The following is a 13,792-nucleotide window of genomic DNA, read 5'->3' on the forward strand; positions in this document are numbered from 1 at the left end:
ACCTAGGTAAGTTAAAACAATTCATGTGAAGGTAAAACTTTGTTTTTAAAATATTTATTTTTCTGAGTCTACCTAATTAGTATCTCTGAAATCTATTATTTTTAAACCATGAAGCAGCAGGTGTGTTTTCTTCAGGAAGCCCATAATCGAATCGGCCAATCTGTGTATTTATAATTGGTTACTATTTTGGGGGAGAAGTCGCTGTGCCAAAAATGCAACATAAAGCCCTTCAGTGATTTTAGTTAGAAATTTGGATTGTCCAGAAGTCAATAGGAAGAGATCTTTGGGACTTCATTACTGATGTTTATTTGAAGTGATGCACTTGACTTTGTGGTGAGGATCAGGAGGCTTCTTACCGTACTAGATTTCTCTTGGCCAGAGATTCTGTTTAGACTTGTAGTGACATTTATTAGAACCCCAGTACCTCTGATTTGCAAGAAAGATGAGAATTTTTTTTTGTAAATAATGTGAACCAAAAGAAAAGAAAAAAAATAAAACTACTCTCCATATTAATAATTAAATTTCTATACTATAAATGAGGTATATCTCACAATTATATACTTATGGTTCACTACCTCCTGCTGGCCAAGTTAGATAGAGTTTACCAGTTCCCAGTTCTTAGATCTGATATTTGAAATTGGATGCAGATTTGATGAAAAAAAAAAAATGCTTTGGCAAATCTCTACTCTATGTAGTGTGATGTAGCTAAGGGAAAGATCTTCATACAACCAAGTACGTTTTTCAAAGCCTTGCTTCAGTACACATGCTACCAGGTGGATCTTACTTCTGCCTGTGTTTAATTCATTGATAATGTAAGCTTGGGAGATTTACATATACCTTAGGCAGGACATTTCATATAAACAAGTATGAAATGGGAATGCAAATGAATCTATCTGGAATTTATGGGACAAATTAACCTCTCTAGATGTCTATTTTACATAAAAACAATGGATTTGGAAAATAAGAAATCCCTAATGCTCATCAGGATTCACATTATGGATACCATTTTTGACTTATGTTAGTTACCCTATGTTTTTCTATCTCCATACTTAATGATTTATGGGAAAGTTTTTCTTTTAAGTGATTGCTTTTAATATCTAAGAAATACTTCTGTAAAACGTTTTATATTGAATCGATTGTAGTCAACTCTGAACCATCTTACTACCACTTCTCTTGTCTTTATGCACTCTACCTCTTAAAAAAGCATTTTGTTTTCTGCCGGATCACAGATATTTAGTAAATTGACATGGATTGAATTTTCAGTGTTCAGGTTACTGCTGGATAGGGAATTGTAATAAAACTAAGAAGAGATTTTGTTCTCTCTTTAAAAACTCATTATCTGATGGGGATGATGGGGCAAAAACAATTAGGAAACATAAACCATTCATGAGGATAATGGACAGAACCTTATATGAGACTCAGGAGGCTAGATTCTCAAATTTCCCACTAACTAGAGATGTATAATGAAACAAGTCAATAAACTTTCTGATTTTCAGTTTCCTCCTCTAAAAGAATAAGAAAAAATTACTTCAGTGTTTCCTTTTGTGTCTGCAAATTTTATGATTTTATTGTAATTATTACCAGTTCATGTTTTCTGACTTGAACTATGACTGTGAATACCTATAGTTTCATAAAGTTATAGAAAGAAGAAACACTTAAAATGTTAAATATTTTATTTTTCTCAACAATATTCTCAAAACACAGAACATGTTCATGTAGAAAACTTAGATTCATCCGTAAGGTAGCACAGCCTAAAGAAGCATTGCCAGACTGAGTATAACTATGTGATAAATAAATGTTGTTTTTAGAGTTCGGCATTTTGCTTTTTTATGGGTTGTCTAAAATATTTTAGTAAAACATTTATCCTGATGTTTTACTTGAGACTTGAGAAAATTGTGTGAATTTTAAAATTCAGTGACTACATTCTAGGAAGTAATACCAAAGACGCTGTAAAAATTAACCATTGTGAGCAGACACCTTAAATAAGCACAATAATGCCACCAGAAGAGCAATATAGAGTGTTATTATCCATTTACATGCACTTATAAACAAGATACAAATAAAATACTGGAAGGGCGCCTGGGTGGCTCAGTCAGTTGAACATCTGACTCTTGATTTTGGCTCAGGTCATGATCTTACGGTTTCGTGGGTTGGGCCCCTCACTTAGGCTCTGTGCATTGACTGCATGGAGCCTGCTTGGGATTCTCTTTCTTCCTCTCTCTCTACCGCTCCCCCACTCATGTTTTCTCTGTCTCAAAATGAATAAACTTTAAAAAAAGAGAAAATGCTGGAGAACAGAGGTGAGGTAATATTCTTAGAATTAACAACAGTGTTCTAAGAAAAAAGTGAAGTTCTTTACCGTGGGCCCGGGCCTATCTTCCTGCATACTTTTAAAGAAAATATATAGTTATAACCTGGATTATGCTGTACATTCACCAAAAGAAGTCCTTGAAAAAACTGAGACTGAAAGCATAGTAGACTCTATGAGAATTTTAAAGTTGTTAATAAGCCAAGTAGGCAGAATTTCCTGATCAATTTCCAATGTATTAGTTTCAGGCCACATTTAACAAAAATATTTATCTTGCTCAGACCAAAGAATACCTCTAAGTAGCTATTATTATTAATCATGAGCAAACACTGTGGAAATAAGGAAATGCGAGTGACAATATAACCTTTGCTCGTATGCCATTGGTTCCAGACTTAGTTGTCATGGGAACTATGCTAAAGGGTAATGTTGATTTTATTGCATTATGGAGAAAATTTTCAAAGGAGAGCATTCCTGTGTAGGACAAGGACAAGGTTCCATGGAGATGGTTGTCAGTAAATCTGAATGTTCTCAGAATTGTATGTTACCTCCTGGATGTGGGAAGGCAGTGGAGGAATGTCTGTTTTCTTCTGCTTTACCCAATAGTTCTTAATACTTGAAAGGGAAGCCTACATGGAGTCAGGGAGTTAAAGGCTCTTTGCCTCAAGGGAGTGAAGGGACCTATGGGAAAGAAGAGAGAATTTGAGAGACCCGTGATCAGGAAGGAATCATATCATGAGGAAAGCATATGTGCATACTTTTGTTTATTAGTATGTTGGCTCTTGGAATGAACTTTCAGTCTGAGCGCTTATGTCTGTCTTTAGTTTTAGGAAATTGCCTTAATGATTATTTTTTATTTCTGCCTTGCATTCATTCTCCCTATTTTCTCCTTTGGGTTTTCTCTTGGATATCTTTAGGAAGTTTCGGGTATGTACTTCATAATTCTTAACTCTCCTTTGTACCTTCTGTCTCTTCTGTCATTTTTCATTCTCACAGAATTCCCGCTTCAGCTTTGGACCTGCTGCTGCTTATTTTATCAGTTGAGGATTCTTTTTATTTTTTAATTTCAATGATTATTTTCTTAATATTAGGATTTCTGGTTGATTCACATTTTTAAATTTGACATTTTTCACATCTTTCTCTAATTATAATTATTTCTCTAATTATACTAATCTAACTTTTTTGCCGTCTTCTGTGTTGAAAATTTTGCCCCACGGGTGCCCATTCTGCTTCTTGAATTATTTTCCCCCAATGATAGTGAATTTCTGCAAACATTTTCTGAGTTTTGATTTGAGGCTCTATTTGTATTTAAGATTTCCTATTAGATTTTTCACCCTATATCTTTGTCGATGTTTGTGGAGATAAATGAGGTGGACTTTTAGTGGCACATAGTGTTCCATTTGTTTAAAGTTTTTCTTAATGTTTATATTTTAGAGAGTGAGTGAGAGTGTGAGCAGGGGACAGGCAGAGAAAGAGGGAGACACAGAACCTGAAGCAGGCTCCAGGCTCTGAGCTGTCAGCACAGATCCTGATGTGGGGCATGAATCCAAGAACCGTGAGATCATGACCTGAGCTGAAGTTGGATGCTTAACTGACTAAGCCACCTAGGCGCCCTCACAGTGCTCCATTTCTTAATTACCCACCTCCCACTTCCCCTGCTCTTGTCTTGGGACATACAACCAACTTACTTGACAAGCCTGAGGAGAGTGGGGATGCAATAAAAGACAACCATCTGTACACTCCTGTTGCTGTACCTCAGCAGTCCCCTGGAAGTTACTTCTGGATTACATTTCTGTCCCTGGCATATACTATCTCTAGAGAACACAACATGGTGGTGTAGATAATACCTCCTATATGCATTCCCTTCCTTGGTACCCCTATGAAGTTTTATCCAATCTTATTTTTTCTTTACTTTAATTCTTCTTTTTGATTGCCAGGTTTAGCAAATGTGCTCTAAAGAATAAAAATACACTAAATTGTTAAATATACTTAACATTAAATACTAAAAATAGTTCTTTTATGTAGGTATGTCCTAAATATTTCATGGGACTTGCTTATACTAAAAAGACATTTGTTGTTTATCTGAAATTCAAATTTTACTGGGCATCCTGTCTTTTATCTGGCAACTCTACTACACACTTTTTTTTTGTTTAACTGAACATAATTTTTCTCACTTTCACCATATTTATGCATCTCTTTAGCTTTACTTTTTTCCCCCTGTCATTTCTAGGCATTTGGATTATGTTGATGGCAGTGTGTGTGTGTGTGTGTGTGTGTGTGTGTGTATGTGTGCGCATGTGTGTGTGTGAGAGAGAGAGATTTCTCAAAAATTTTAAATTGTATCTTCATTTTTAATGTTTAGGTATTTAACTCTACATGAAATTAATTTGTATGATATGATACAGGGGTTTAATTTTGTTTCCAAAGGGATAGCTAATTATTCTTTTTTTTAAACTCTTTTTTTAAATTAAGCTTTTTAACTTACTTCCAGTATAATTAACACAGTGTTAATATTAGTTTCAGGTGTGTAATAGAGTGATTTCACAATTCACTAAGTTCTCATCACTATAAATGTACTCTTGATCTCCTTCACCTGTTTAATCCATCCTTCTACCCACTTCTCTGGTAACCACTAGTTTGTTCTCTACATTTATGAGTCTTTAATTTGGTTTGTTTTTTTTCTTTCATTTGTTTGTTTCTTAAATCTCATGTATGAGTGAAATCATACGGTATGTGTCTTTCTCTGATTGACCTAGTTCACTTAACATTATACTGTTCATATCCAACCATGTTCTTTTAAATGCCAAGATTTCAGTCTTTTTTTTGTGGCTGAGTAGTATTCCATTGTATTTATATGCCACTTCTTTACCCATTTATCTATTGATGGGCATTAGGGCTGCTTCTATAATTTGGCTATTAAAATAATGCTACAATAAAAATAGGGGTGCATATATCTTTCAAATTTGTGTTTTTATATTCTTTGGGTAAGTACCCAGTAGTGGAATTACTAGATCATTTGGTAATTCTAGTTTTAATTTTTTGAGTCATCTCCATATTGTTTTCCACAGTCGCTGTGCCAATTTGCAATCATACCAACAGTGCACAAGGGTTCATTTTTCTTCACACTCTCGTCAACACTTGTTTCTTGTGTTTTTGATTTTAGCCATTCTGACAGGTATGAGGTGATATTTTGTTGGGGTTTTGATTTACATTTCTCTGATGAGGACTAATGAACATATTTTCATGTATGCTGGTCATCTGTGTGTTGTCTTTGGGGAAATGTCTGTTCATGTCTTCTGCTCATTTTTAATTGGATTATTTGTTTTGTGTGTGTGTGTGTGTGTGTGTGTGTGTTGAGATGTATAAGTAATTTATATATTTTGCATACTAACCCATTATCAGGTATGTCATTTGCAAATATTTCCTATTTGGTAGTTTGTCTTATAGTTTTGTTGATTGTTTTCTTTGCTCTGCAGAAGCTTTTTATTTTGATGTAGTCCCAGTAGTTTATTTTTGCTTTTATTTCCTTTGTCTCAGGAGACCTATCTAGAAAAATGCTGCTAAGACCAGTGTCACAGAAATTACTGCCTATGCCCTCTTCAGGGATTTTCATGGTTTTAGGTCTTAACATTTAGTTCTTTAATCCGTTTTGAATTTACTTTTGTGTATGGTGTAAAAAAGTGGTCCAGTTTCCTTCTTTTGCATGTTGCTGTCCAGTTCTCCCAACACTATTTGCTGAAGAGATAGTCTTTCCCATTGGATATTCTTTCTTGCTTTGTTGAATATTAATTGGCTACATAGTTGTGGGTTGATTTTTGGGGTTTCTATTCTATTAATCTATGTGTGTATTTTTTTTGTGCCAGACCATACTGTTTTGAATCTCCAGATTTGTATGTTTTTTTTTTCAACGTTTATTTTTATTTTTGGGACAGAGAGAGACAGAGCATGAATGGGGGAGGGGCAGAGAGAGAGGGAGACACAGAACCGGAAACAGGCTCCAGGCTCTGAGCCATCAGCCCAGAGCCCGACGCGGGGCTCGAACTCCCGGACCGCGAGATCGTGACCTGGCTGAAGTCGGACGCTTAACCGACTGCGCCACCCAGGTGCCCCTATTCTCCAGATTTGTAACATAATTTGAAGTCTGGATTCTGATGCGTCCAGCTTTGCTTTTCTTTTTCAAGATTGTTCTGGCTATTTGGAGTCTTTTGTGGTTTCACATATTTTAGGATTATTTGTCCCTGTTCTGTGAAAAATGCTGTTGGCATTTGGATAGGGATTGTGGTAAATCTGTAGATAGTTTTTGGTTGCATGAACATTTTAACGATATTGAGTCTTCCAATAAATGATCATGAAATATGTTTCCATTGGTTTATGTCATCTTCAGTTTCTTCAGTGTTTTATAGTTTTCGGGGTACAAGTCTTTCACCTCCCTGGTTAAGTTTATTCCTAGATATTTTATTATTTTTTGGGCAATAGTAAATGGGATTGTTTCCTAAATTCTCTTTCTGCTTCGTTATTAATACATAGAAATGCAGATTTCTGTATGTTGATTTTTGTACCTGTGAACATAGTGAATTCATTTAGGAGTTTAGTGGAGTCTTTAGGTTTCCATATGTAGTATTGTGTCATCTGCAAATAATAGAAGTTTTACTTCTTCTTTATAATTTGGGTGCTTTTTATTTCTTCTTCTTCTTCTTCTTCTTCTTCTTCTTCTTCTTCTTCTTCTTCTTTATAAAACAATTTAATGTTTATTTATTTTTGAGAGAATGACAGAGCATGAGCAGGGGAGGGACAGAGAGGGAGAGAGACACCCTCTCTTGAGGCAGGCCCTAGACCCCAAGCTGTCAGCACAGAGCCCAAGGCGGGGCTTGAACTCACAAACTGTGAGATCATGACCTGAGCCAAAGTTGGACACTTAACCTAGTAAGCCACCCAGGCGCCCCACCTTTTATTTCTGTTTGTTGTCTGATAGTGTGACTAGGACTTCCAGAACTATGAAATAAAAGTGGTAAGAGTAGTCTTATTCCTGAACTTAGAGGAAAAGCTCTCAGTTTTTCATTCTTGGGTATGATGTTGTCTATGGGTTTGTCGTATACAGCCTTTATTATGTTGAGGTATGTTCCCTCTAAAACAGCTGTGTTGAGGGTTTTTATCATGAATGGATGTTGTACTTTGCAAATGCTGTTTCTCCATATATTGAAATGATCATATAATTTTTATCTTTTCTCTTGTTGATTTTTGTATCACATTGTTTGATTTGTGAATATTGAACCACACTTGAATCCCAGAAATAAATCCCATTTGTTCATGTTGAATTATTTTTTTTTAATGTATCATTGGATTTGGTTTGATAATATTTTGTTGAGGATTTTTGTATCTATGTTCATCAAAGATATTTGCCTGTGGTTCTCTCTCTCTCTCTCTCTCTCTTTTTTTTTTTTTTTTTTTTTTCGTAGTGTCTTTATCTGGTTTTGATATCTGGGTAATGCTGGCCTCATAGAATTTGGAAGTGTTCCTTCCTCTTCTATTTTTTTTGGAATAGTTCGAGAAGAATAGGTGTTAACTCTTCTTTGAATGTTTGGTAAAATTCACCTGCAAAGTCATCTGGTCCTGGACTTTGGTTTGTTGGGTGTTTTTTTAATTATTGATTTAATTTCATTGGTGGTAATCAATTTGTTCAAATTTTCTGTTTCTTGTTGATTTAATTTTGGGAGGGTATCCACTTATTCTAGGTTGTCTAGTTTGTTGGCATATAATTTTTCATAATAGTCTCCTAATCCTTTGTATTTCTGTGGTGTTGATTATGTTTCTTTTCTTCCTTTCCTGATTTTGTTCATTTATTTATTTATTTACTTACTTTTGATGAGTCTTACTACAGGATTGTTAACTTTGTTGACCTTTTCAAAGAACCATCTGCTGGTTTCATTGATCTGCTTTGTTGTTGTTTTTTTCTTTTTTTAAATTTCTATTTTATTTATTTCTGCTCTAATCTTTATTGTTTCCTTCCCTCTACTGGTTTAGGGTTTTATTTGTTCTTTTTCTAGATTTTTTATGTTAAGGTTAAATTATTTACTTGGGATTTTTCTTGCTTTTTGAATTAGACCTTTATTGCTATAAATTTCCCTTCTAGAACAGCTTTTGCTGTCTCCCAAGATTTTGGACCATTGTGTTTTCATTTTCATTTGTCTCCATGTATTTTTTTTTTAATTTCCTCTTTGATTTCTTGGATAACACATTCGTTATTTAGCAGCATGTTATTTAACCTGCATGCATTTGTATTCTTTTCAAATATTTTTCTTGATGTTGGTTTCTAGTTTCATTATATTGTGGTTAGAAAATATGCATATTATGACTTCATTTTTTAGAATTTGTTGAGGCTTATATTGTGGCCTAATGTGTTATCTATTTTGTAGAATGTTCCATGTGCATTTGAAATAAATGTGTATCCTGCTGTTTTAGGATGGAATGTTCTGAATATACCAGTTAGATCCATCTAGTCCGATGTGTCATTCAAAGCCACTGTTTCACTGTTCACTTTCTGTTTGGATGATCTATCCACTGATATAGCTAGGATGTTAAAGTTCCCTACTATGATTGTATTACTGTCAGTTACTTTATTTATGTTATTATTAGCTGTTTTATGTATTTGGGTACTCTCATGTTGGGTGCATACATATTTATAATTGTTATATGTTATTGTTGGATTTTTCCCTGTATGATTGTATAATGTCCTTCTTTGTCTCTTGTGACAGTCTTTGTTGTTGTTTTTTCTATGTTGTACATCTGCTTTTTATTTATTTTATTTATTTTATTTATTTTTTTATATATGAAATTTATTTTCAAATTGGTTTCCATACAACACCCAGTGCTCACCCCAAAAGATGCCCTCTTCAATGCCCCTCACCTACCCTCACCTTCCTCCCATCCCCCATCAACCCTCAGTTCTCAGTTTTTAAGAGTCTCTTATGCTTTGGCTCTCTTCCACTCTAACCTCTTTTTTTTTTTTTTTTCCTTCCCCACCCCCATGGGTTTCTATTAAGTTTCTCAGGATCCACATATGAGTGAAAACATATTGTATCTGACAGTCTTTGTTTTAAAGTCTATTTTGTCTGGGGCATCTGGGCAGCTCAGTCGGTTAAGTGTCTGTCTCTTGATTTTGGCTCAGGTCATGATCTCATGACTCATGAGTTCGAGCCCTGCATCAGGCTCTGCAAACTTGGAGCCTACTTGGGATTCTCTCTCTCTCTCCTTCTCTTTTTGCCCCTCCCCTGTTTGTGCGCTATCTCTCTCTCTCTCTCAAGTTAAATAAACTTAAAAATATATAAATTCTGTTTTGTCTAATGTAAATATTGCTATCAAAGCTTTCTTTTCACTTCATTTGCATGATAAATGCTTTTCCATCCCTTCATTTTCAATCTGCACGTGTTCTTTAGGTCTGAAATAAATGAGTCCCTTGTAGGCAGTGTACAGAGGTGTCTTGGTTTTTTATCCATCTTATTACTCTGTGTTTTTTGATTGGAGCATTTATTCCACTTACATTCAGAGTAATTATTGGTAGCTATATGCTTATTTCCATCTTGTTTCTTATTGTATTGTTGTTTTGAAATTCTTCTCTGTTCCTTTCTTCTTTTGCACTCTTCTGTCACATTTGCTGGCTTTCTTTAGTGAGCTACTTGGATTCTCTTTGATTTATTATTTTTTTTTTGCATATCTGCTATTGGATTTTGATTTGTAGTTACCATTTGGTTTGTATATAACATGTTATGCATATAGCAGTTTATATGAAGTTAGTGGTTGCTTAAGTTTGAACCACTTTTTACTTCTCTCTCCACCACATTTAAGTATATGGTGTCATAGTCTAAATTCTTTTATTTTTGTGAATCTCTTGACTGAAATTTATATATATATTTAATTTTATTGCTTTTGTGCTTCCTACTTTTTTTATTCCTGCTTATGGTCTTTCCTTTCCACTCAAAAAGTCCCCTTTAATATTTGTTATAGGGTTTAGTGGTTATGAATTCCTTTAACTTCTATTTGGGAAATTCTTATTCTTTCCTTCTATTCTGAATGATAACCTTGCTGGATAAAATATTCTTGGCTGCAGGTTTTTTTTTTTTTTTCTTTCAGCACTTTGAATATATCATGCCATTCCCTACAAAGTTTCTGCTGAAAATTAGCTGAAGTCTTAGGGGATTTCACTTATATATAACTGCTGTTTAAACTACTGCTATCTTTTAAACTATCTTTTACTGCTATTAAACTTCTCCCATTGCCACTAACTTTTTTTTTCATTTTAATTACTATGTGTCTTGGTGTGGATCTCCTTGGGTTGCTTTTGTTGGGGGCTCTCTGTGCCTTTTAGATCTGGATATCTGTTTCCTTCCCCATATTCCTTTCCCATAATTCCTTTCAGCTATTGTTTCTTCAAATAAATTTTCTTCTCCCTTTTTTCTCTCTTCTCCTTCTGGTATTCCTATAATGCTTGATGCTATCACTGAATGCCCTAAGTCTATTCTCATTTTGTATTATACATTTTTTCTTGTATCTGTTCAACTCTGTTCTCCAGATTGCTGATCTGTTCTTCTGCTTTCTCTAGTGTACTATTTATTCCATCTAGTGTATTTTTCACTTCAGTTAATGAGTTTTTCATCTCTGGTCCTTTTTTTATGTTTTCTATCTCATTGGTGAGAGTCTCAGTGAGGTTTTCCAATCTTTTCTCGAGTCCAGTGAGTATCTTTATTACCATTACTTTAAAATCTCAATTAGCCATATTACTTAGTTTTATTTCATTTAGCTCTCTTGCTGTGATTTTTGTCCTGTTTGTCCATTTGGGACATATTCCTCTGTCCCTTCATTTTGTTGAACTCTGTGTCTTTTTCTCTGTGTTAGGGAAGCCAGCCAAGTTTCCTCTTGAAAATAGTGACCTTAAAAAGAAGAAATCCTGTAGTGACCTGCAGTGCAATGCCCCTTCTTCATCAGAAGCTGGTGCTTCAGGGATATCTCCTATGTGTGTTGCATTCATCCTACTGTTTTAGCTGAGTTGCATTTGCCTTCAGTCCAGTTATCTGCAATGGCTTTCTTTGCCTGTTGTGGGCAGGGTTTGGTCCCTGTGTTGTTAGTGGGCCAGTCTGGGGCTGTCTTGGGCTTGAGTTGGCTCAGAGCAGGCATTTGCCAGAGATGTAGTAGCACTGAACTACAGCACAGTTTACCTGTATTGTCCCCTGAGAAGCTTTCACCAGTTGGCAGGGCCTGCAGTGAAACCTGATGTCTGCACTAGCCTCTTGCTGGGGCCACAGTCAAACTCGTGTGTGTGGTTATCTTCCCCTCTCCCTGGGGCAGGAGTCACTTTGGAGTGAAGCTGGCACATTGGGGCTGCTTGCATGCTGCTGGGTTTGGGGCACTTCTTTAGATGAGCTTAGATCAAGTACATTATTAGAGGGGGCCTGCCTGCCAAAGAACTCCAGGGAAGACTGGGTTAGGCTGTTAGCAAGTTAGATGGAGTATATTGGAGCTAATCTGGTTCCCCGCAGGTATCTGTGTGTCTAGGCTGGGGGAGGGAAATGGCAACCACCAGCTCCTTTGTTTCTGTAGAAGCCACCTAAAGATCCCTGCCCCCCCAGCACATGCTGTAAGATTTGTAGCTAAGTCTTCTTCCTGTATACCCCAGGCATTTTTCAAACTGCTGCTTCTATGTTGTATCTCCTTGGGGCTGTTTGTTTTGCTATCTCTTTAAGGGAAGGGCAGTTTCCTATCACCCTCCTACCTCTCCCAGAGCTAAGCCCGCTGATTTTTAAATTTCCAGGTGTTAAACCCCGATGATTGTAAGAACTCACGAAATTTAACCCCTCTGGTTTTCAAAGCCTAATGTAATGGGGATTTATCTTCCCCATGTGGATTCCCCATGCCTGGGTTGCTTGGGATGAGGGTCTGTTTCTCTTTCCTCTCCATGCCCCAGCTTCTTTCCCTCCTGTGGACAGTCCTATGGGTCTGTTTTAGCTCTGGACTACATCTCTGCCCTTTCTGCCCTTTTTGTTTTTGCCTCTTCTCTACATTTCGCTGTGAACAATCAGTTCTGACAGTCTTTTTGTCATTTTAAGTATTTATACTGATGTGGGTGTTTCCTCGTTGTATTCATGGGACAGGGTAAGCTTAGGATCTTCCCAGTCCTCCATCTTTCCTGAAAGTTTGGGATAGTTATTCTAATACCACTGGTTGAATAATTTTTTATATCCACTGATTTGTATTTTTCAGGTAAAAATATTGATGTTATCTTTGAGAATCCTCTTTTCCTTACCCATTCATCCAGTTAATCACAAAGCCCTGTAGAACTTAACCATTGACTTCAAAGGTAATGAAGTTCTTCTCTTTTTCACAATGCCTCCTCTCTCTGCTCCTAACAGAGCTTTCTTATACTTCCATGAATGAGTTATGATCAAGGGCAAGTACAGACAGATTGAGCTTGCTTATTTAAGAAATAGAACTTTCTATAGGGACAGAGTTTAATATGCGCTGGGCATAGTCTTTTACCTCTGTCTTCCACCTAAGCAGCAAGAGTGGTAAATTGATTCTATATCTTATTTGGGAGGGGGCAAGCTGGACTCCTGTTCTCTTATGTGTAATGGAATGGGCATTAAGGCAAATGTACTCTTTCTTGCCCATCTTTCTGTCCTTTGGCACTCTGAATATTACTTTTAAGTTGTACATTTGTATATTCTTACTCTCAGGGTTGAAATTAGTGTTCAGGAGGCCATTTAGGTGACGGTAGTGCTCCAAGTGCCCTCCTGCATGAACACTGATGGATTGCCTGGGTCCTCCTTTAGGAATCAAGGAGTTATTACTCCATTGCTGGCCGACAGCCCTCAGCTATTAGCCCCCTTGGGTAATTGCCTCAGCCTTGCTCAATACATGCCCACTTCCTGGGATGGCCCATTCCCAGTGAATAATCAGTGTAGGGTTATAATGATTTGACTGCTTCCACTCAACTCAGGAAGCTCTGAGAGGTCACTCCATCTTTAAATTTCTCCATATGGTTAGTTGCCTTAACCTGAGAGTGAATCATAGTCAACTTCTTTGTCTGCCCAATCCTACTTCTTTCCTTCCCTTTATCTTCCCTTCCTTTTTTGTTGCTTCCTCTAGTTTTAATCCTGAGAGGATTCCCTAACAAATCTCTTTAATGTGATCTCTGTCTCAGAGGCTGCTTCTTAGGGAACCCAACATTCAGCAGTGTACTAGAGTTTTACTTTGGGGACATAAAGCCAGAAGCACTAATTATAATAAGTGACACATTGCTGTACTCATTAGTTACCTGGGCATGTATCCCCCTTTGGTACCTCTATGGAAGTATTGATATAGAATAGAATTGGTATATAATTGGCCCTGAGCCCACATGCTATCTTCTAAAACTATAGTCCTGCTTTCTATTATTTATTTTTTAATATTTTTTTAAATCATAAAAGCAATTTTTGTATATTATGGAAAGTTAGAAAA

Source organism: Leopardus geoffroyi, chromosome C1 (genome assembly GCF_018350155.1).
Source record: "Leopardus geoffroyi isolate Oge1 chromosome C1, O.geoffroyi_Oge1_pat1.0, whole genome shotgun sequence".
Lineage (NCBI taxonomy): Eukaryota > Metazoa > Chordata > Mammalia > Carnivora > Felidae > Leopardus > Leopardus geoffroyi.